The following is a 24,767-nucleotide window of genomic DNA, read 5'->3' as shown; positions in this document are numbered from 1 at the left end:
TTCAGTATTTTAGAAACATCTGAATCACAGCTGTCTGAAGTCTACTCAGAGAGTGATACACTGCACTAAGATTTCCAACTAAACAAAGGTGTATTCACGTAGAAGGCATGCTGATCACCTTCTGGCCCTCTCTGAGACCCTTCCAAGTCCTCTTAGTGTGGATTTAATTCCCTCACCCTGGGCGATAGTGAAGATGCAGAGCTGAATGTCTTTCCCCTGTTTCAGCCACTGTGTTCCCTTTAGAGCCACTTTGGGTCTGTGATGGAGTCTACCTAGGATCAGGTGGTGGGGAGGACTTTAAAGAAAATGGGAAGAAAGTTTGGTTAGGAGACTTAGGAGAGAAGAGAGTGGAAAAGGTATAGGGAGATTTCCTAGACCCAATTCTCAGACTTCTCCACTCTCTTCACCAATTTACGTAACCAACCCTCATTAAGAACTTAACATGTGGCCGGGCGTGGTGGCTCACACCTGTCATCCCAGTACTTTGGGAGGCTGAGGTGGGTGGATCACTTGAGGTCAGGAGTGAGGCAGGTGGATCACTTGAGGTCAGGAGTTCAAGACCAGCCTGACCAACATGGTGAAACCCTGTCTCTATTAAAAATAAAAAAATTAGCTGGGCATGGTGGTACATGCCTGTAATCCCAGCTACTCAGGAGGCTGAGGCAGGAGAATCACTTGAACCTGGGAAGTGGAGGTTGCAGTGAGCTGAGATTGCACCACTGCATTCCAGCCGGGGTGACAGAGTGAGACTTTGTCTCAAAAAAAAAAAACGTGACATCTTAACCTGTGCCAGGCACCTTTCTAAGCACCTTATATATATTAATGAATTTACTCTTCAAAACAACCCATTGAAGTAGGTCTTATGATTAACCCTGCTTCACAGACAAAGGCACAGAAAGGATAAACAACTTGCTCAAGGTCTCACAGTGATGAGCGGAGCTGGACTGGACCCAGGCAGTTTGGCATCGGATCCCACGAGTTCACTACTGCACGATGCTGGATTTTGCCTGATAGCTAAATTCCCTCTGATTTCCTCCTCCTTCTTCCCAAGCCAGCTCTGATAGGGTTTGGCTGTGTCTCCACTGCAATTTCATCTTGAATTCCTGCACGTTGTGGGAGGGACCTGGTGGGAGGTCACTGAATCATGACGGCAGGTCTTTCCCGTGCTGTTCTAGTGAGAGTGAATAAGTCTCACGAGATCTGATGGTTTTAAAAAGCAAAGTTTCCCTGCACAAGCTCTCTTCTCTCGTCTGCCACCATGTGAGATGGGCCTTTCACATTCTGCTATGATTGTGAGGCCTCCCCAGCCACATGGAACTGTAAGTCCAATAAACCTCTTTCTTTTGTAAATTGCCCAGTCTTGGGTATGTCTTTATCAGCAGTGTGAAAATGGACTAATACAAGCTCCTTCCTCATGGGCCCTGCTCCTTCTTCTCTGATAATTTATTTTGGCCAGGATCTTGTCTCCATCATTATACCTGGAGAGACTCAAACCAGAAAGATGGAGGAAGCTTAGTTATTTATCCTGGCCCATCTCAGATAAAGCAGCATTTGAGGACCCTGTGTGGGTTCAGTGGTGATCATAGTTTGCTTTTTAAAAAATTGGCATTTTAGTATCCTTTTAACAAATTATGGAAATACAACAAGGGATTATTTTGCTCCAGAGCTGCAGCCACTAGGTCAGAATCAGAGCATGGTTAACGATGAGGCCATGGGGCAGTGACCTGGAGCACCCGCCTATATGGAATTCCACACCTCTTCGGAATAAATTGCAAACTAACTGAGGTTTCCTTACCAGACCCTGTATGTGGCACGTAGAATGTCAATGAGTCCTACTTCTGCAACACCCTCAAAGGGATCACTCCCCAACATCGTGGACATAGGTTATTTCTTTTACTTCAAATAGCAGTTCTATGAAGTATGCATTACTATGTGCATTTTATAGATGAGAAAATTAGGCTCAAAGAGGCTCAGTAATCTGTCCAAAGTCACAGCTAGTAAGAGGCAGAGCTGGAGGGTGAACGTGGAGTTGGCTGTGTCCAGGGCTTGTGGTTTTAATGTCGTTCCTCTGCTGCCCCAAGAGGTGGATAGTGGGGGAAGAAATGGCCTGCAACGCTTCCTCCTCCCTCTCCATCTCACAGCCAGTGTGGGGCAAAAGTGCCTGCAGTGAACTTAGGTCTGCGGCTCGTAATAAGTACTTGTGTGTTGTGGAGGTGCAAGCATCGTGACTGGAAGAAAAGAGAAAGGAAGGAAGACAAGAAGGCTTCAAGAAAGAAGTGGCATTTGAATGAGGCCTTTGATACAGGGAAGGGCCTGTCTCCATTTATGACTGTGTGCACATGGGTGGGTTCATTCACTTATGATTTCCTGAACCCTTACTATGTGCCAGATCCTATGCTGGGCACAGAGTACACATTAGTGAGTAGAAGAGGCATTGCCCTGCCCTCTCTAAGCTACAGTCTGTGGCAGCACTATCCAAGGGAACTTTCTGGGCCGATGGAAATAACTCACAGTGTTCAGTGGAATAGCCACTGGCCACATGTGGTTACTGCAGGTTTGAAATGTGGCTAGTGGCCGGGCGAGGTGGCTCACGCCTGTAATCCCAGCACTTTAGGAGGCCAAGGCGGGTGGATCATGAGGTCAGGAGGTCGAGACCATCTTGGCTAACACGGTGGAACTCCGTCTCTACTAAAAATACAAAAAATTAGCCGGGCGTGGTGGCGGGCACCTGTAGTCCCAGCTACTCAGGAGGCTGAGGCAGGAGAATGGTGTGAACCCAGTAGGCAGAGCTCGCAGTGAGCTGAGATCATGCCACTGCACTCCAGCCTTGGTGATAGAGTAAGACTCTGTCTCAAAAAAAAAAAAAAAAAAAAAGAAAAAAGAAAAAAGAAAAAAAAAAAGAAATGTGGCTAGTGTGACAGGAACTGAATTTTACATTTTTAAATTAATTTTGTATTTAACTTTAGTTAATTTAAATTTGAATAGTCACACGAGGCCAGTGGCTGTGCTATTGGACAGTGCAAGTTTAGAGGGAAAGGCAGACAGTAAACATAAAGAAGTGCTTATGGTGATGAGTGCTATGCAGGAAGCAAGACCCAGTGGATGAGAATAATGGGGAGTGTCCTGTTTAGACTGAGTGATCAGAGGAGGCCTCTCTGAGGAGGTGACGGTTCAACAGAGACCTAGAAGATGAGTGTGGGCCATAGGAAGAGTCAGGGGCAGAGGGAAGAGTGGGAGAGAGGCCCTGAGTAGGGAAGGGGTGGGTGTGCCTGAGGCAGTGCGAGGAGGCCAATGGGTGAGAGTGTTGTGGGCGAGTGGAGGGGATGCAGGAGATGAGGTCAGGGCATGAGGGGAACAGGGTCTGATCATGTAGGCTTGTAGACTCGGTTAAGGAGCCTGCACTTATGTAAAGTGCAAATGATGTCACAAAAAGGTCTCTTGCTCTGACTGCCACAGATTGTAGGTGGCGACAGTGGAAAAAATGACCTCAGGGAGGAACTATAGCAATGGCCCGGGGTTGGGGAGATGGGGGCGTGGAGTGGAATGATGGCTTTGGAGATGAGGGATTTGACTGAATTCAATACATACTTTCAAGGCAGACATGGCAGATAGCCTGGCTGTGAGGGGTAAGGAAGATTCTCAGGTTCTTGGCCCGAACCACTGGGCAAATGGTGGAACCATTTTCAGAGAAGAGAAAGTTAAGAACAAAAAATCAAGAATCCAGGCAGTTGCATGGTCATCCAGATGGTTGTTTGAAGTCGGAGGGAAGCTGAGTGTTTATCTGATTATGTTGTGTCTCTGTGGGCTGAGTATGTGAGCACAGTCTGTGTGGGCGAGCATGCATTGATGTTTGTACACATTTTTGCTTTGGGGAAAGTAAATGCATCCATTTGGGGTGGGGTGAGTGTGTATGCACATGAAGGTCTGTATTTGGATGACTATAGGAATGTCTGCACACATCTGTGCAGGTGTGGGTGGGGTCAGTGTATGTGAGTGTGTACCTCTGTGTGTGTCTGCACGTGGGGTGAGAATGTCTGTCTCGGGTTCAGGGTGAGCCCAGGCCTCGTTTATATCTGTGAGATGCGTATAAGGGAGGTTTGTGTGTATGCATCTGTGTGTATGCAGGGTGAAGGCGTGCGCGTGTGTGGGGTGACTGTGTGCAAGTTGCTGTACATGTGTGGATGCAGCAAGTGTGTATCTTCATGCACGAGGGTGGAGCTGCATGTAGTTGCCCATTTCTTCCTCTATGAGGCGTGAGTGTGTGTGGTGTAAGGTCTGTGAATGCACATCTATTTGGGGGATCATATGCACAGACCTGTGTGTGTCTGTCTATGGGGAGAGTGCATGCACATACGTGTACAGGCATGGAAGGGGGATGTTCCAGGGATAGGTGTATATGGGGGCGTGTGTCCATCTGTGCCGTTTGACTGCAAGTCACAGAGGCAGCAGCCTGCAGAACATGTTACGTCATGTTTATAGGTCTCTCGACTTTAAAGCATTTTAAATTTCCAACCCAAGGTGACCCCAGTGGATGGCAGAGCCATTTGTTCCTTGCTTTGATTTAAAAAGAAAGTTTCCAGAGTAGAATCCCTTCTGCCCCCAGCGGGGCAGTCCCACCTGATTCTTTGACTCTTCAGTGGAAGGAGGACCCAGACGTGGGTTCCCAAACAGTTTGGGTGGATGGGGACATGGAGAGCGAGCTGGGGAGAGAGCTCTTTGAGTGTGGAGAAGGAGGAGGAGTAGAGGCTGGAGTGATAATGGGAACGAGGAGGTGGGAAGAAATCAAGCCCTCTCCTCACTAGGGCAGGCCCAGGACACAAAGGCTTGCAGACGTGGTCTCTTTTGCATACCCTCTTTCTTTCTTGTCTTCTTGAGGATTTGCACTTGGCCTTTTGCTTCTCACAGTACACACACTCCCTGAGCAACTTGACCTCTAGCTGCTCAAGGCAACCCCTGATACCATAAATCCCTTTCCAAGCTGCCCTGGGCACCTTCTGGGACCCCTCCTGTGTGCCTTTGTCAACCAAGAGTGTCCACCACTTTCGTTTCATTATACTCCAAGTTGCTGTGGTGATGTCTTCTGTTCCTATTGAAGCCCAGAGTGTCAGCTGTGTCCCCCAGACAGAAGGGGGAGGGGCCACAACTCCTGCTTGTCACAGTGTGTGCTGAGGGCCTGAGGGGCTGCTCCCAGCTCAGCTGCTTGCAGAGACCCACGGAGGTAGGAGAGAAACAGCTCCTCAAACTTCAACTTGTAAAGGTGAGGAGATGGAGGCCACCTTGTGCCAGATCTCAGGGATGAGGTGGTTGGGGTTGTGCTGGAGCACTGAGTGACACACCAGAGCTGTGCTAGAACCTCCTTTACCTTCATCTTTGGACCAAGTTTGGACCTCAGTTTTCCTTTCCCTTAGATGAGTTCTCCCTCCTTCATGGCAACAGCTCCTGGTGGGCCTGCCTTACCCCTCCTGCAGATGTGCTAGAGTCCAAGGATGCACATAGATTGAACTCCGGCTCTCAGACCTCTGCACTCGTTGATACCACCTCTCTGGTGATCTCACTTGCTAGCCATTTGGGTCTCATTTGAAACAGATATTCATCATAACATGTTTTTCTGGCTTTGAATCAGGCATGAATCTGGGGCTTGGAACTGAGTTCCATAGGGGTCTCTTTCTTTACCATTGGTCAGTTGTAGACTCTCAGGATGGACCTCTCACCCCACCAAGGGATAAGCCTACAATCTGGGTCTCCTTAACATCCTTTCCACCATGGGACTTCCTGGACCAGATCTTGTCATGTCCCTTGAACTTACCTTGTAGGAATTCTGTCTATACCCCCAGCTGGTAAGGGGGCAGGAGAATCCTCAACAAAGACCTGGGGATGTGTCTTTTGGAAACTTAAGGCACCTTAAAGCCAAGTTGATGACTTTTTTTTTTTTTTTTTTTTTTTTAAACAGAGTATCGCTCTGTCACCCAGGCTGGAGTGCAGTGGTATGATCTCAGATCACTGTAACCTCCACCTCCCGGGCTCAAGCGATTCTCCTGCCTCAGCCTCCCTAGTAGCTGGAATTACAGGTGTGTATCACCACGCCTGGCTAATTTTTGTATTTTTAGTAGAGACACGGTTTCACCATGTTGGCCAGGCTGGTCTCAAACTCCTGGCCTCAAATGATCTGCCTGCCTTGGCCTCCCAAAGTGCTGAGTCACAGGTGTGAACCACTGCATGCAGTCTTTTTTTAAATAAGAAAAATAGTCTTATTGTTTCGTAGAAATAGTGTCTAATCACTGTGGAGTAGGACAGCTTAATGGCTAAGCACATGGACTCTGGAGCCTGGCTGCCTGGGTCTGACTCCTGTCTTTGTCACTTTCTGGCTGTGTAACTGTAGGCAAGCTATTTGACCTCTGCGAGCCTTAGTATTCCAGTCCTCTAAGATAGAGGTAATAGCAGTATCCACATTGTAGCGTTGTTATTAGGATAAGATGAGTTAACATATGTAAGGGATTTACTGGAGTCTGCAGCACAGAGTAGGTATAATAGATGCACCTTCATTATTATTCTTGAACACTTTCAATGCGGAAGAAAGCAAAATCGACACCAAATGCTATCACCCAGGGGACCTTCATCCAGACATCTCTCTTGGGGCTAAAACACACATAGTTTTATATAAATGTGATTTATGATAGGTATTGTTCACATACCTTTTTTTCTATTTAACCGTCTGTCTTAGAGATTTTTCCATATCAGTCCCTATAGATCTACTTCATTCTTTGAAAATTAGTATTAATGAGCTACAATTTATTTGCCTGATCTATCACTGACTTGTGGGAGTGAAGGTTGTTTTCAGTTCTTCTCTATTGCAAACAATACTGTGTGTGTATGCTATGCATATGTCTTCTTTTGCGTTTGAGCTGTTATCTCCTTGAGCTGAATTCTAGAAGTGGGAACGCTGGGTTAAAGAGTACGCACATTTTACATCTTGATATATGTGGCCAAGCTGCCCTTTGGAAAGGTTGTCCTAGTTCCTAGTTTACACTCTTTCTGTTCTCTCTCTTTGATGTCTTCTCGTTAAACCTTTTTCATTTTGATTCTGGGTCTCCCATTATGTCCCCCTTGTGCCCTGAGGTAAGGCCACCTGGATGCAGAAGGAAGCTGGATGAACACTTTTTTTTTTTTTTTAAATTGGTCCATGAGATCATGAGCTGCCAGGAAAGTGTTGCCACTGAAGGCACTTTCTGATGTGGCCGTTGAGGGGCCTGCTGTGCCACTGCAGTTCTTCCTGAAGCAGAAAGGGTGAACTGTGAAGCATGAGGAAGCCTGTTGAAAAGTGACTTTGATGAATGTTAAGCATTGTTCTCTCCAGGCTGCAGATCGAAGCAGCCCGGTTGATTTTACCGGATTTTGCATGTGAATAGAGGCTTGGAGTGGCAGATTACCCTTTTCAAAGATGGTCACAACAATAGCGTCCATGCCATATGTTTGTGTACAATGGGAACCTTGCCATGCCCCATCAAGAGGTGGAGTCTAATTCCCTTCTTCTTGAATCTAGGCTGGCTTGTGACTGCTTCGACTAATGGAGTCTGGTGGAAGGGATGCCCTGCTTGAATTCTGGAACCACAAATTTGGGAGTAAAATAAAACAGTGGTCATTCTACATTTCGGGGGTCATCTATTACACAACCGTAATATCTGGAATGTTTAGCTACTGCTTACTGGGGAAGACAGTCCAGTGAAGTGCAGCAGTTTTCAACCTTAGGGTACCTGAGAGTCAGCTGGAGCTCTCGTGAATGACGCAGATTCCTGGGCTCCACCTCCAGAGGTTCTGACTCACTGGACTTAGTGTGGGGCTGAGAAATCTGCATTTTAAAATGAGCACCCTAGGAAATTCTGACACTGGGTAACCAACCGAAAACTTTGGTGCATCATGTGAGAGCAAAAGCTGAGGAGCCAGAAAGACTTGGATCTGAATTCTGGTTCCGTGGCTACCATCTATCTGTGCCTTCGTTCCTCATCTATAGAGTGCAGGCAACCATGTTTCCTACTTCATGGTGGTATTGAGGGGTTAGATGAGATAATGTGTGTGGTCCTTACCATAGTCCTGACACGTAATGAATACAAGGAAATAGTGTTTGACATTGTAGCCTCGTGGGGCAAGGATTCTTAAGGGTTCTCCCCAGTGCTTTGATATTAAATAGAAAATGTTGTGTTTGGATGTATTTAACTAGGAATGGGGTCCACAGTTTTAATCAGATTCTCAAAGAGTCCTATGTCTAAAGAAGGTTGAGAACGCTCAAGAGAAAGTTTCTGCTGTTTGACCTGGCTCCAGCCTTAAGAGCCCCTTTTCCTTCCAACTGAAGCCTCTTGACCATACTCACGGGGTTGGCTTCATCCCAGAGCATGAAAGAATGACTTTCAGGTGTCCTAGTTTCACCTTCTGGGACTCAGTGAAAGTATAAGGTGGTTGGAACAGCGTGGACAAAGATCTGGAAGTGGGGTTGAGCTGGAGCCCACAGGAGGCGGCAAGCTGATGATCAGAGAAAGAGGCAGTTTAGAGTCAGATCACAAATATTTAGAATGTCCAGTTAGGGAGTAAAGAAATAGGGAGGCAAGGCCACCTTCTGAGCAGGAAAGTGGCAGGATCATCCTTGCGATTGAGTAAGACATCTCCGTGATGCTGGTTGAGGCAGGATGGTGGCTTGGTTGTTAAGGCAAGGGAAGAACCCTGGATTCAGGAACAGGCTCAGTGCAAAGGCAAACTGCAATGTTCCTGCCTGGGAATTTTGGAAGAGCTGTTAGCAGCTGACTGCTTCTGTACCTCCCCTGCCTGGGCGTGTGTGGTTGACGGAAGAGCAAAGGACTCCATTCTTTGGGCTGGAATGCCAAGGCCTGGGTGGTGGTGTGGCAGAGGGAAAATTAAACTCCGGCTGTGTCCTTGAGTAAGCCACTCCTCTTCTCTTGGCCTCAGTTTTCCCATTAGTAGAATGAGGGGTTAGGAGACCTGGGTAGGTTTGTGACTGCTTCATCCTGTTTCTTGGAGCCCTGCTATCGCAGAGTAGGAATGGCAAGCGTGTTTTAACTTCTGTGCCACTGCTGTCTGGAGTGTGTGCTGAGCTGGATTCTGAAGTGGAATCTGGGCTCAGTGGGGAAGAGCTCTGATAGATTAGCAATGCCTGCCCTGGTGACTTGGACAGTGGCCTGTCTCGTTAATGTCCCATCATATGGAAACCTTATGTTCACATGGCATGACTTTAGTCACTCAGGTTAATATCTATGTCACAATTTTTGCTCTGTCTATATACCATCTCAATTAACTTAATTTAAAATTAGTATTTCTTAAAAATGGACTCATTTTGAAATTATATTGATTATTTACATGATTGTGAATCAGGATTATTTAAAAACACACATGCAGCTAAGTCTAATTTTTATTCCTAATCCCTTTCCCCTGTTCTTGCCTGTCCTCCCAGAGACAATTGTTTTTATTTGTTTTTGGTTTATCTTTCTATTGTTCCTTTTTGCAAGTTACATAGTACATTGTTACTTTTCTAAACTCTGTTGATCGGTAAAAGGGCCAAAATGTTATTTTCTTTTTCTTATCTAAATTAAAAACGATAATCTTATTGTAGTATAATTGTGGTATCATGTATATACAGAAAAGTACACACATCTTAAGTGTACAGCTCCGTGAGTTGAAAATTGGAAACTCAAAGAGTGAATGTATCCATCTAATCAACTCTCAGGTTAAGAAAGGAAAGTGTTCCCAGGTCTCCGCAAACATCCTGCAGGGTTACCAGTTTATTAGATGTTTGGGCATCTTCTTTTTTGGAGTGCCTATGTCTTTGGGTAATTTTTCATTTGCATTTTATCTGCCTTTTTACAACTGGTGCGTAGGGCTTCTTCATACATTCTAGTTGTGTGTCTAATGTTGATTACAAATATTGCAATAATATTCTATTCTGTGGTTTTTATTTTACTCTCTCAGTGGTGTCCTTTGAAAAAAAGAAGTTCTGAATTTTGAAATAGTCTGGTTTATCCATCTTTTTCTATATGATTAATAATTTTTAGTAACTCTAACCCCAAAGGCATAAGGCCCTCTTACGTTTATCATCTAGAAGCTTTCTTGTTCTATCTTTAAAATGTAGGATACTTGGAACAGACTTTTGTGTATGTTAAGGTAGGGGTCTGAATTCCATTTTTTCCATACAGCTATCCCACAGACCCAGCACCATTTATTGAGAAGACAATCCCTTTCCCCTGTACTTCAGGAATTCCATCTAAAAAAATTGAGTATCATTTTGAATCATGAGTTTGACGCGCTAAATTATTTTTGTAAAATACATTAAAGTAGATATATATGTGAAAATAAAAAATGTTTAATGTGCATTAAACCACCTAAAATCATCTTACGTACGACACTTTAGGAAACCCTTCAGTGGGATGTTGAGATAACAGCCACAGGTAAGGGAAGAAATTCTCAAAGTACATTTTAAAAATTCCTTTAAGAATTCATTATATAAGAAGTTCATATTTGTTTTAGAAGCAATAGAAAATACAGTTAACTATAAAGAAGTAAATAAAAATCCCCTATAACCCTCTTACCCAGAGGTAAATACTCTTGCCATTTTGGTATATTCTTTTTCAGCCATTTTTTCCCCCATACACACACACACACACACACACACACACACACACACTGTATTATATAAAAAAGGGGTAATGAAATACATACTATGTTGTATCCTTAATTTTTACTTAATGTGTTCTTAACAACTCTTCGTGTCGATAAATCATATTTTTACATAATAATTTTATTAGATGTCTAGGCGTGATATGCTAACTGGCTCCCACTTCTTCCATTCCCCTAAATGTAGATTCTTATTCCTTTCTTCCTGTCGCTAAGCCCTTGCCTTCCAGACCCTCAATTTAATAGTACCTACCACCAAGCTGAAGAAATAAAGCCAGACTGGGTGCGGTGGCTCACGCCTGTAATCCCAGCACTTTGGGAGGCCGAGGCAGGCGGATCACGAGGTCAGGAGTTCAAGATCAGCCTGGTCAACATGGCAAAACCCTGTCTCTACTGAAAATACAAAAATTAGCCAGGTGTGGTGGCATGCTCCTGTAATCCCATCTACTCAGGAGACAGGAGAATCGCTTGAACCCAGGAGGTGGAGGTTGTAGTAAGCCGAGATCATGCCACTGTACTCCAGCCTGGGCGACAGAGCAAGACTCTGTCTCAGAAAAAAAAAAAAAAAAAAGGAAGAAGGAAAGAAAGAAAAAAAGTCCTCCTTTGATTCCTCCTTATCTGATTCCGTTTTCCTTCCTGTCTCCTGAGTCACCATCATCTACAGCTAGTGCTTCTAAATAATTTAACTTGCCATGTATGATGTGCACTTTTACTATATTCAAGTATATTCATTAACAATATATAGTATTGCTTTGTAGGTTTAAAAATGTATATGTAAATGACACCATACTGTACACATCTTTTTGCAGGATACTTTCTTTACTCAAAATTATGCTTCTAGGTTTTATCCATGTTGCTGTAGGTAACTATCAGTTATTCATTTTTAACCACCATGTAGTAGTATTTCCTTATATGAATGTACTGCAACTGAATCATCCATCTTCTTCTGTTGGGAAAAATAAGGAATGATGCTCTCTGTTTGAGTAATCTGTAAGTGTTTCTTTAGAGTTCATACACAGGACCAGAATTTCACGTATGCAATTTGACTTTACCAGTTATTGCCTGCCCAATTGTTTTCTAAAATGGTTGTAAATTTACAATCCCATCAGAAATGTAGAAAATTTCCAATTTCTTTGAGTCTCAACCAACCTTTGATATTGTTACATTTATAAATTTTTTTCTACCCAATTGGGGTGAAATGACATCTATATTAGCCAGAACTCAGAAAACCAGACACCACACAAGGTATTTCAAAGAGAGTGAATTTAATACAGGAAATTGGCTACACAGATGTTGGAGAGCTGATAGGGCAAAAAGGGAACACAGGGGTAACTCAGAGATAATAACTGCAGGAAGCAGGTACCAACCCTAGGGCTACAGGAACAAAAGAAGTTTGGGAACCAGGACCTAGGAACTCAGAGTATGGGTCCTGCAGTCCTGCAGAACTGGTGCTGAGACCTGGGAATGGTATGTGGCTGCTATTGGTATATGGAAGGATTGCGGTGAGGCTGGGTTTGGGAGTACAAAAAGAAAGTAGGGGCTGGAGCCAACTGCTGCTGCTGGAGTGATGCTGGCAGGAAAGGAAGAAACAGGAACCAAGTCCCTTCTCTCCTCATCTTGCCTTCCAATCTTCCTCAAGTGCCTTTCATTGCAGGAACCTAACAGGAAGCCAGCTGGTTCTGGAGTCTGGGAAGCATTGGGTTTGGAGTTCTGGCCTCAGCAAGAGCAGAATACAAAAGGGTAGATGTGAGCTGAGAGACACTGGGTAAATAACCTGCATAGAATCGCACTGTGTGTATATTACATCTCGGTTCTTTCCATTTTTATATGTAGCTATTTTAAATGGTGCTTCACAAACATCCTTGCACATACGTTTTCCTTAGAACTTGTTTCCGAAAGTAGGATTATAGAGTCAAAGAAAATGCATATTTTTAAGGCTTTTGGTTCAGGCTGACAAAATCACCAGAGAGTAGGGTTTGGAGGAAAGGGAGTCCCCCCACCACCCCACACAGTGTATTCCTGGAAACCGCATCACGGAGCAGATGGTAGTGGAGGAGATCATCTTTCTATGCTGGGGTGCTCTTACCTGAGGTTTGCTTCCTGCCCAGGGAATGAGTACCAGGAGACTGCAGTTCTAACAATGCTATCTCAGAAAACGAGAGCTACAGCCTGAAACTTCTGCATCATTTATACTAGTTATATTAGTCTCTGAATTTTATATCTATTACCCATTGACCACAGTGAATTATAAAATATACCCACACAACTGAAGCACACAAAGATGTAATTCTACGGTATCACTCACGCAATCTACCACCAGTGATGTATCCTTCTGCTGAGTGCTCAGTATTAAATTAACTGTGGATTTGTTGGCTTAATTGGGCTTACAGGGGCCAGGAGTGTGTGTATGTGTGCAGTGAGTCTGGGCAGCTGGAAGGCAGAGGCTAGAGGGAGTGTAGAGAGGAGATAAAAGTCTGAGTTTAGGAGGGTAAAGAAAGTTGGGGTCAGTTGGCACAGTGTGAGCCCCAGAGGCATTTAGGGGAACAGAAAGTGTAGTGGAAAGAGGGATGCATGGGTATGAAGGCCTGGGAATCCATGGGGCAGTGCTGAAGAAACACCTCACCTGTATCACCAGATAGCTAAGAACTACTCCGCCTGGCCCAGATTCTTTGGCCTGTGTCTCTGCTCAGCTCTGATGAGTGCATGAATCCCTAATCAGATGACTGCAATCACAAGACTCCCCTCCAGCAGGTAATCAAGAAGCCAGAGCCCCTGAACACTGGGCCAGGTATCCATCTCCAAGGGAGCTGCCCCTCCCACGGTCATCTTGGAGCAAAGCCCTGCAGAGGGACATTGGCCTTGGCTGGATATTGTGGGAAATGCAGGGTTGAAGTCTGGGCCTTGAAGAAATCTTCTCATAATTTTTCCAGCTCTTAACACTTTCTGAAATGTGTCTGGGGCAGTTGGGAGAAGGCTCCCAAGCCGTATCCAGCCCTGACTATTCTCTGAATTGTCTCCTGGATGTCTCTTGGCATCTTCCTCTCACCAAGGCAGAACTCCCATCAGGACAAGAACTATGTCTGTTTGGCACACCATAATATACCCAGAGCCCCATGCAGTGCTTAGCACAGATACTCAAGACACACTGATTGGATGAAGGAATGGAGTTCTAATACAAAAATGTTAACTTTCCACCTGCAGACAGTTCCATCTCTGGGCTGCCTTGTCTGTCACTGATGTTGCCGTAGTCATTTCAAATTGATTCTCCCTCTTCCTCCTTCTCTCATCCAATTGGTCATGTTCATTCTATCACCACTCCAGTGCCCTAGTGTCATCCTCTTTCTGCGCTTTATGCCGTCCTTTGACTTCACATCCAAAACGCCCATCGGGGTTCCCTTTCACTTTCAGGATAAAATCTAAACTTCTTAGTTCGGCCTTCAAGGCCCACCATTGGCCTCCAGCATCCTTCTGTCTGCCTCATCCATTTCTCTCCTGCGTGTCTCCTGATGCTGCCAACCTGGTCTCCTCCTAACTGCTCACATATATTCTGGATTTACCTGTCCTTAGATCTGGGCTCATCTCCCTGCCTGTAATCTCCTCTTTTTACTGGCCAATCCTGTTTGATGATTTCTCCTTCCACTGAACTGAGAATCAGATTGAAGTCACAATATGAGACCAGCTCTGTGTCATAGTAGGTGTTGGGAGCTGGTGATGAAACTGAGGCTCTGGTACGTGTAGTGATGGCCGAGGTCACACAGCTGGTAATAACAGCTGCCACTTATTGGCTGTCTTCTATGTTTTAGGTCCTCTTCTAGGTGTTTCACACACTTTCTTTCCAATATGCTCAGTACACCTGCACCATATCATTCAAGTAAGGATATAGCGTTAAAAGATTCCACAACTGTGCCCATTGCCAGGCAGGACCATTGCGGGAAACTGGCTTAGTGATGGAGTAAGTCATGGCTGGAGTAAGGAGAGGATAGGATCTTGGAGTGCTGCTGAGGACACCAGGGGTCACCTTGTATAATAAATGCTCAGTTCCTGGGGAAGGCAAGAGAGAGGAAAGGAGAGATGCCAGGAAAAAAAATCCTCCATTTGTGTCAATGTCTCAGGTGGGGCCTGGGATTCTGTATGTCTAACAAGCTTCCAGGTGATTCAGACGCTGCTGGGCCCTGCACTTTGGGTAGCAAAGCTGTAGGAAGGTTCCATCTTCCTGTGACTGGGGGGTCTGGATTGATGTGTGACCAGGGCCTAGGGTCAGTCTATGACTGGGGAATTGGGTCAGTTCAAAACTGGAGAATTGTACAATTGACCATACTTTTGATTTTGACCAACACTGCATCTGTCCTCCAACCTATAGCTACAAGTCATAATAAAAAAACCACACAAGAGTGAGGGAGGAAAAAAGAGATTTCCCCTGAAAGGGGAGGTGCAGAGCACGTCGGGGAAAGATTCTCGTACTATCTGGGTTGGTTAGCTCCTTTTTCGTAAAGGTAATTTCTCCCTCTTCTTCTCTCACTCTCCCGCCCCGCATTTTACATATGTTCTTAACAAAGAAATATATGGTTAGTGCCACATCTGGGAGCCTTGTCTGCGAGGCCTGATGGCAATATATAATCAGTTTGGGAGAGGGGGCAGCACAGCATAGAGAAAGGAAATGGTTTCTCTAGACTAGGAAAGAAAAAAGGAAGAGAAGGAAACCAACATGTATTGAGCTCCTGCTATACACCAGGCACTCTACTAGATGTTTATATGTAAGCCAATCATTCATCTTCCCAAGAATAAAATACATTTCTTATCTTATTTCACAGATAAGGAAACTGAAGCCCATCAAGGCATCAAGTACCCATGGTTGCTTGAGTGTTAAAGCCAGGACTAGATCTGTAATCTCAAAATCCTTGCTGCCTCATGGGACCTGGTCAGATGGGTGCAGTTTGGGACACAATGCATTTAAGGAGCCTGTGGAGTGGGTGGGGGGAGCAATACTCAGGTGGAGTGGTTGAGGTCCTAGAATTCCCACATGGCAGAAACTGCTCTCTTCTTCTTCCTCAGTGTTCAGAATACCTGTGTTTTAGCTAGACACAGCCATTTGGAATGAGATTCTGCTTCTCCTCCACCCACGGAGCTGGGTGTGGGTATGTGTTAAGTTGTGAGTAGTGGGAAGTGTGAGAGGGTGGTTCTTACCTGCCTTTGCCCCTTTGTGCTCCCCTTTCCTTCCTGCAGCCTGGAATGAGGCTGTGAGGCTCCAGTAGTCGTTTTGTGCCATGAGGCAGTAGAAACCTGGGTTCCTGATGACTGTGGAGTTGCCAAACTAATCTGGACCTCCAGATTCCATACCTGCAAGACACATGAACATCTGTCTTATGTAAACCACGTTTACTTTTTTTTTTTTTTTTTCTGTATGGCAGAACATAATCATAAGTAACACAGAGGCCAAGGGCATCTTCTCCATTCAGGGCTGCAGTTCTCAAACCCAGCTGCACTTTAGAGTGCCTGGGCCTCCCAAAGACCAACACATTGAGACTTGCTGGAGGGCGTGGCTGCACATTGGTAGTTTGAAGCTCCCTAGGTGATTCCAGTGTGTAACCACTGATCTAGGACTGAAAAGGATGTGGAGAGGGCATGTTCATAAAGAGAGAAGAACCAGGAGAGTGAGCTGTGAAGGCGTGAGGAGGGAATTTGAGTTAAAAAACAGGTGGGCATCAGCACTGAATGCCTCTTTTGGAAGCTGGGGGGAAGCCATGGAATTAGGTTATTGGGCTCCCTGGTGACTGGGTGAGAGGCATGAGGTCAGGGTCCAGTTTGAAATGGGCTAAGGAGGGGTGAGTGCTTCATAAGAAGCCTGGTCAATGATACACTGGATCAATGATACACTGGATAAAGAAAATGTGGCACATAAACACCACGGAATACTATGCAGCCATAAAAAAGAATGAGTTCACGTCCTTTGCAGGGACAGGGATGAAGCTGGAAACTATCATTCTCATTAAACTAGTACAGGAACAGAAAACCAAGCACTTCATGTTCTCACTCATAAGTGGGAGTTGGACACAGGGAGTGGAACATCACAAACGGGGGCCTGTCGCGGGGTGGGGGGAAGGGGAGGGAGAGCATTAGGACAAATACCTAATGCATGTGGGGCCTAAAATCTAGATGATGGGTTGATGATGGGTGCAGCAAACCACCATGGCACATGTATACTTATGTAACAAACCTGCACATTCAGCACATGTATCCCAGAACTTAAAGTAAAATTAAAAAAATAAAGAAGCCTGGTAGTGTAGGAAAGAGAAGTAGGCCACTAGCTTTATGGGACAGTGAGCTCATATTTGTACTAATGACTGAATTTCCTTGAGTGATAAAAGGGCAGGCAGGGTGCTAAGCCTTGCCAGACATCGGCATCTCATTTCCCGTGACCCCTCCTCGGAGTTGGTGGCTGTTATTTCCACTTCACAGATGTAGAGGCTGAAATACAGAGATGGAATGACTGGCTCAAGGTTATGCAGCTGGTAGGTGTTGGAGCCTGAACTTGAATCCAGATCTAAGTCCATCCTGGGAAGGCCACCTTTAGCCTGGAGGCACCTTGAGCCTGTTTGTTGCTGGAGGTCAACGGAGAGGTTTTACATGCAGATCCTTGAGGTTGAGTGAGGGTGTGGGAACTCAGCTGCAGGCTTGGACTTGGATGAAAGAAGGGACCTTTCCTCTCTCTGAGATGGAGGTGAGGATGTGGGCAGTTGTGGAGAGGAGGGAAATTGGGGCCCTCCTGTAGCACCCCCATCTTTCCAGGAGCCAAAGCAGGGTCATGGCAGGGCACAGGGGCAGTAGAGACTGACAAAAGCTTGAACAGCAGGAATTTGTTCTCTGCCAGAGGGCAGCAGAATTGGCCTATCTCTAGTATTGAACTGAGGCTGTGGGACCTTGTGATAGAAGCTTGATTCCAGGCTCTGATAGTGCTAAGCCAAGCAGAGCTGATTATTAAGTGTCCAAGGACACCTCTTCTGATAGAGACATAGGTGAGTTTTCTCCCATTCCCTGCCTCCCATCCCCAGGACAGCCTGCTAACAGGATTCTGTTGTGGCTGCAAATGAATTTGCTGTGATCCCAAACTCTTTGATTCCAGCAGCCATCCCTGGAGAGGAGCCCTGAGGGAGAGCATCCAGGCCATCCGGATTTTCTGCATGGAAGACCTGGCTGACCGCTGCCTGGGCTGCCTTTCAAGTCTCACCGAATTATGAAGTCAACTACTGGGTGTTTAGAATGTCTCAAGTTCAAAGACTAGCAGGCTGGAAGCAGACATCCGAGGGACCTTCAGGCACCTTAGCAGGAGGAATATTAAGATGTGGCACGCTGGGCTTATCAGGAGACTGGATAGGGAATCAGAAGGAATACATTTTTATTCTGCGAGCTGCAAAGTTCAGGAGTCGTTCTTCTGACATCAGGCCCATTGGTGGGTTTAGCTTTGGTGCAACTTTCTTGGCCATGGAGCTTAACTAGGAGGGAGTGAATTCCAATGGTTTTGGCCTGTGCTCCTTAGAGTCCCAGGGATCAGTGGGAGGTGAGTGGCTGGGTGGGTGGGTGGAGCAAGGAGAACAGGGTGCAGGAGACACTGACTCGTATTTATTTTTCCTACAAATATTTATTGAGCCTCTAAGTATGTACCAGGCACATTCCAGAAGGGTGACTCAGAGGTCGTTTGAAGTGTGTGCCAGGAACCACTAAGCATGGCCCTTGTCTCTCTTTGTGGGCCCTCTTCAGACACTTCCCCCTCATACACGGGATCTGGGATCACTAAACATCTCATTGTCCTTGGATTCACCAGCCTTTGAACGTGCTGCTCCTGCTGGAAAAGCCCTTGCTTCCCCTCTTCACCTGGAAAACTTCTATTCATTCATTAAGGCCTGACGTCACGTTTTCTGGGAAGTCTTCCTTGCTCACCCCCAGGCAAATTTGATTTTTTGTCAAATTTGTATTATTTATATCTTTGTGTTATTAAACTTCCATCACATTTCAGAGTTTCTGAGTGTTTAACTAACTTAACCTAAGTTCACACAGCTAATTAGAGTCTCAGCTAGGATTTGAACTTGGAACTTCCTGACACCAAAGCCAATAAACTTAACCACTAGATCACATGTCTACTGAAATTAGTGGTTCCTTCTCTAGGCTCCCAGGGCCTCCAGAATTTTGTCATGGAACTCATCATTCTTGATTGTCATTATTCATTTGCTAGTGAGGTTTCTAGGGGAACGGGCTATATGGAGTCGCTATGATGACTCAGCATAGAATGGACAGCCCAGGTGCTGGTGGGATGATAACAAAGGTTATTAACGTGCCCAGTACTGGGCTAACCTCTCCATATTCATTGTATCATTGATTACTCATGGCAATCCATGAGACAGTCATTACTACTCTTCCATGTCATATTTGGAACAACCGAGGCTTAGAGAGCTGAAACAACACATCCAACTCCCACAGCCAGAAGAGGCAGACCTGGGGTTCAAACTCAGGTCTGGCTTAGTCCAGAGCCCATACTTTTAACTGACATATCATACTACTTCTCCTGGACATGTTCTCTCAGACCCTATAGTGGTGCTGGGGTACAGAGACAAGTGCCACCAAGCTCCTACCTTCAAGGAGCTCACAGTCAAGTGGAGAAGACAGGCATCCCAATATCCCAGGCATCCCTGATTACCGTGACATGAACAGATAATCATAACACATGCTGTAATGTAGGTAGCCTGGAGAAAGGAGTAAATAATTAGTCAAACAGAGGGAGTGCTGGGGAAAGATTTGAAAAGCAGAGAGGATACCTCAACAGGGGTTTGAAGGTTAAATAAGTGTCTTCCAGGAGACAAGGAGGTAGAAGGACACCAGACATACAGAGCAGCATACACGAAGGGAGGAATGGAGGGAGAGAGAGAGAGAGCTGCTGGGTGGTAGGGAAACTCCAAGTGATTAGAACTTTTACCCTTCCTGTCTCTCCTTCCCCAGCTGACTGTGCTAGGAAATGTGGAAAGCTGCAGCTGCAGAGAGCTGGCTGTGCCTGCTCCACTGGAGTTCTCAGTTCTCTCACACCTGTCTGTTTAGAAAGGAGCAGGTGGGCTGTGAAGGTCTGCAGGATTCTTCTCAGTGCTGGGGCATTAGGAGAAATGGTGGGGACAGCCACTCTGGGCATCAGAACTGAATACCTGCTCCCCATTCCTGTCAGTTGCACAGCCCAGCACCTGGCTTCACTGCAGTGGGAGGGGAGATGAGGGACTCTTGAACTCAGAACATGACTGACCAAGACCCTTACAGCTGGGGTGGAGGTAGGGGCCCGAAGGCAGGTTCTGGAGGTGGGGAGCGAGTCTTCTGGTTGTTTTCCTGGCAACAGCAGGAATAATAGAGTCTAGGTTCTGGCTGGCTCAGGAGCTGGGGTGTCTGGCCTGTCTTTCCTCAGTCCCTTCTGCTATAGATACTGATAGTCCTCTGCCACTAGGCTCTGCCTACCAAGTCCCTGAGCTCTTCCTGACCTAGCCTGGCTCTGAGTGGGGAGCCAGCATGGCAGAGGGTGGGCCTGGTACCAGTTGTGTCTCCCTGAATACAGGATCTGAGAGCTGGGGGGCTTTGGACGCCCAGAGCCCATGAGCTTGTTCTCTTCCCTCACTGTAGGTTCCCAAGCCAATGGCTGGTTCCTGATTTTACCTAGTTTTCTGCACTGGGATAAGAACCTGACATCCAGCTTCCCCTTTGGGAGTAAGGCCTCTTCCAGGGGCTGCTCCTGGTCTGTGTTTTCCTCTGCAGTTTGGAAGCCTATTTCCCCCATGAGGGCCCTAACCCTACCCACGAAGACACTACACACCCTGCTTTGAATTAATGTCCAGACTGGACTCCAGATGCTGCCTCGGATTAGACCCAATTTGGCCACATCTTCCTGGAGCTGTCTAGTAATTTGGAATCCACCCTGCTCCCTACTTAGCCACATGCAAAGCAGGGTCCATCTCCCAGCCTGGTTCTGCCTTTTCCTCAGTCTTATATGTGTGTGTCTGAGTACATGTGTCAGTCAGTGATCATGCCAGGATGGCCAGTTGGACTTGTGTCAGCATGCATGTGTGTTCCTTGAGGCTGTCCCGTGCAGGTGTGCACCAAGTTCTCAGCCCAGTTCTGATGTCTGTTTGTGAATATGCCCAGATACATCATGAACATGGCTGGGATGCTAGGAGGGGGATCAGTATGAATGACATTGCATGTCTTCAAGTACACAGGTATGTGTCTATGCACACGCACAAACCTCTCTAATATGTATGTATGCATGTGTACATGTGTATATATGGCTAAGTGTGTGTCTGGGAGTGTTTGACCATGTCTGAGATGAGTCTTCTGCCCATTCTGAAAGGAAAGGGGACAGGGGTCCACTCTCCCTTTTTGTAGTCACACTGTGGTTGGGGCTGGCTTGTGACAGAGGGAGTGAAGGTAAGTGCCCCTCAGAACCTTCTGGGATCTTTCTGCCTAACATTCTGAGACTTCCCCAGCTGTTTCCTAGCCTTGCAGCCTTGGCTTTTAGTACTTCAAGATTATTTGGCCAGGCGCGGTGGCTCATGCCTGTAATCCCTGCACTTTGGGAGGCCAAGGCGGGCAGATCATTTGAGGTCAGGAGTTTGAGACCCAGCCAACATGGTCAGACTTTGTCTCTACTAAAAATACAAAAATTAGCCAGGTGTACTGGCACGTGCCTGTAATCCCAGCTACTTGGGAGGCTGAGGCAGGAGAATCACTTGAATCCAGGAGACAGAGGCTGCAGTGAGTTGAGATTGCACCACTGCACTCCAACCTGGGTGACAGAGTGACACTTGGTCTCAAAAACAAACAAACAAACAAACAACAACAACAACAAAAATAACAAAACAAGAAAAGAAGATTATCTGGTGCCTTGGCCCAGTCCCCACCCTTCACTTTGGAAAGGGTGTACCTGCAAAAGGTACCAGAGGAAGCCCACACCCCCATATTTAGTCTGGCAATGAAGTCAACCATTCAGGACTTGCCTACTGTAGTCTGTGTAGGTCCTCCTCCTCCCCCGCTCAGGTCCAGGCCATTGTCCTCAGTGGGACAGGGAGGCCCAGGGAGGGGCTCCTGGCCTGGCTGTTCTGGAGGCCTGGGCTTGCCAGAGGCCTTCAGCTTTGACAGAGGACTCCGGGCTGTTTGGAGGCACTCCCAAGGCCCCTGTGCTGTGTCAGGGGCAGGAGGTGATGGCGGGGGGTGGGTAACATGTTCAGAGCTTCCCCTTCCCAACAAGTCTGTGGATGGGCACGGAGAACACTCGTGGGGAAATTACCAATTTAAATCGGAAACGCAAGCAATTTGGATAGAACCCCAGGACTGCAGTTTGAGAGCTCGTTCTCTGCCCCGTGGGGGTTTGATTACAACCAACTTGGCTGATCACGTGCAGAGAGGGCCAGAGAAATGGTTTCCAAGGAAACTCAGATCTTTCTAAGCCCCTTCTGGCTCAGGTGGGAGCCAGGGCTGGCTGGGAAAGCAGAGGCTGTGCTGAGTACCATGGGGCTCAATTCCCGGTGAGCCCTCTGCCCACTCTCTGCCTGCTTCTGTGCTTATCCCTGCTTCCCCAAACCTGGCCTGCACTTTCATTCCTGTTTACAACAGTTGTTTCTCTCTTTGTCTCTGCTCCCTTAGTCTTGTTATTTATCTCAGTTGATGTTTGCACTTGGGAAAGTTGGCAAAAAGTTAAAAAAAATTCTTATTTTTTCTTATTAATGGTGATTAAAAATATCACGAACAATCTTCTACATATACTCATTTACTCTTTTTCTTTGTAGGCCGTGGAAACAGAAATCTAGTGGAGGACTCTGATCCCTAGGGGATGTAGGGCCACTGGACCCAATTCCTGTATAATCTTGTGTGGTATTTCCCTGCTTCTGCTCACCTTCATTGGATGGTAATGTTACATTTGTTAACCCACTAAGGTTTTGGGGGTTGTTTATTAGGCAGTTGTCTAGCCTGATAACACAAACCTGAAAGAAGGGCATTCAGCACCTACTCTGTTCCAGAAATGCCACAGGATTTAGTTCTGTTATTTCCATTTTCACAGCAACCATATGGCAGACAGGATACTATGAGTTCATCAAAGCTTTTTTCTCTTGAAACTACATTTCCCAGCATGCCTTGCTATAAGGTTGCATCATGTGACTGAGTGCTGGCCAATGGAATGTGGGTAGGAGTAATAGATGGCACTTTTGTGGCTGCTCTCCCCCAAAATATCATGAACAATCTTCTACACATACTCATTTCCTCTTTTCCTTTGTAGGCTGTGGAAACAGAAATCTAGTGAAGGACTCTGATCCCTAGGGGAAGTAGGGCCACTGGACCCAATTCTTGCATAATCTTGTGTGGTATTTCCCTGCCTCTGCTGACTGACCTTCATTAGATGGTAATGTTACATTTGTTAAGCCACTAAGGTTTTGGGGGTTGTTTATTAGGCGGTTGTCTAGCCTGATAACACAAACCTGAAAGAAGGGCATTCTTATCCCTATTTTTCCATGGGGGAAATGGGCTCAGAGATACTAAGTAACTTGCTAAAGTCACACAGCAAATAAGTGGCAAATCCAGATTTGAGCTCAGGTTATGTCTTTTCCACTATCCCAGGCTAACAGGATGATTGTTCCTGTGTAGATGTTGCCTTGGTCTTTGTCTCCTGAGGAGTCACAGAAAGAAAGACACAGACAAGGACTTGGAGGTAGGGAAGGAGGGAGCAGCTGGGGGGCAGGTGTGTAGTGGCGCATCATAGCAGCAAAGGGAGGTAAAGGTTCTAGGAAGGGGTGGTCAATTGTGTCTAATGAGACCCAGCCAGGTGGAGGAGGAAGAGGGCTGGGAAGAGCCCATTAAATTTAATGACCTCAGTGACAGTTTTATCTGAGTGATAGGGCAGATGCCAGCTTGCAGGGGGTTTGGGAACAAGTCAGTGATTATGACGGTTAAGGGAAGGAGAGAGGAAAAAAAAGAAAGATAGCTTTAAGTGGAAGCCAGGCCAAAGGAAAACATTTTGAGAAGGAAATCAGTAGTTAGGGAGAGATTAAAAATAAGAAAGGGAATCATGACCTACATAACACAAAACATCTGAATGTGATGATTTCCTCCTTTAGACTTGGTTCTGCTGTGCATTTCCAGGGCTAAGCTGACTGGCCAGGAAGCAGGGAGCAGGGAGGTTGGACACAGCCAGCAAGTCATGCAGCATTAACTGGCCTGAGTGGGCAAGCAGGTGGCAGCTGAAGTATTGTGAATTGAAAGCCTGAAATTCTTCAGGATCTTCTAAGATTATATATTTGATTGGGTCACAGATTTAATGTGGATAAGCCTAGTTGATCAACCTGAGGAATAGAGGGTGCTGTCACCTGCACACCTACCACAACTTCCTAGAACCTAGTGGCCGAGCTTGTTAAGTGTCCCCAAATGCCCATTCTCTCCTTCCTTTTAGTCAAGGAGCCCTGAATTTTAGGGAAGAACATGATCATTTAGCTCAGGACCACAGTTCCCAGACTCCCTGCAGCTGGATGTGGATGTCTACTCAGTTCTTGCTAAAAGGATGTGAGCAATTTCCAGAGCACATCCTTATATGGAAGCTATTTGCAGTGAACATTGTCTATTTCCTCCTTTCAATGAGGTGGAACTTGGAAGTGCTGGAGATGAGCTAGCTGTGGCTGTACGGACAAAGGCAAGACCCTATGGGATGGCCGAGCAACCAGACAGAAGAACTCTTGAGACCTCAAGGAAAAGAACTGCCCGCAACTGCTCTTGACACTCTCTCCCTCTGGCCTGTTGTGTGGGAGAGAAATAAACTTCTATGTTATTCAAACCACTGGATTTATGGGTCTTATTGGTACAGCAGCTTGTCCTGCACCTTAATTAATATTCCCCCTGCCCCCTCCCTGTCAATGTCTCTTTCTATAGTGTTCTCCTTCATTCAGTAGTTGACCCATCCCCCCTCTCTCATTTCTTCCCTTCTTTCTCGTCTCTCCCCGCTTTCATGGCCATATTCTTTGAGTCTCTACCCCACATCTAGACCATCTCCTCTTTCCTGTTCTGTTTCTTCTGTAGAGCAATTTATG

The 24,767-nt window shown here is 46.1% G+C and overlaps 1 long non-coding RNA gene across 2 annotated transcripts in view; it reads left to right on the top strand.

Moving 5' to 3' along the window:
- Positions 1-24,468, top strand: part of LOC126958569 (uncharacterized) — a 32,919-nt gene extending 8,451 nt beyond the window's left edge. Inside the window, exons 2-6 of one of the 2 annotated variants that reach the window (XR_007727231.1) lie at positions 22,482-22,600; positions 22,754-22,876; positions 22,970-23,092; positions 23,308-23,398; positions 24,323-24,468. This is a non-coding gene — a long non-coding RNA (uncharacterized LOC126958569). Of the gene's footprint in view, positions 1-22,481; positions 22,601-22,753; positions 23,093-23,307; positions 23,399-24,322 lie in introns of both variants that reach the window. The other variant, XR_007727230.1, reaches the window with a different exon arrangement.
- The last annotated feature ends 299 nt before the right edge of the window (positions 24,469-24,767 follow it).

The sequence above is a fragment of the Macaca thibetana genome, chromosome 1 (genome assembly GCF_024542745.1).
Source record: "Macaca thibetana thibetana isolate TM-01 chromosome 1, ASM2454274v1, whole genome shotgun sequence".
Taxonomy (NCBI): Eukaryota; Metazoa; Chordata; class Mammalia; order Primates; family Cercopithecidae; genus Macaca; species Macaca thibetana.
The sequence above is the reverse complement of the archived record's forward strand: the minus strand, read 5'-3'. Positions and strand labels throughout refer to the sequence as shown.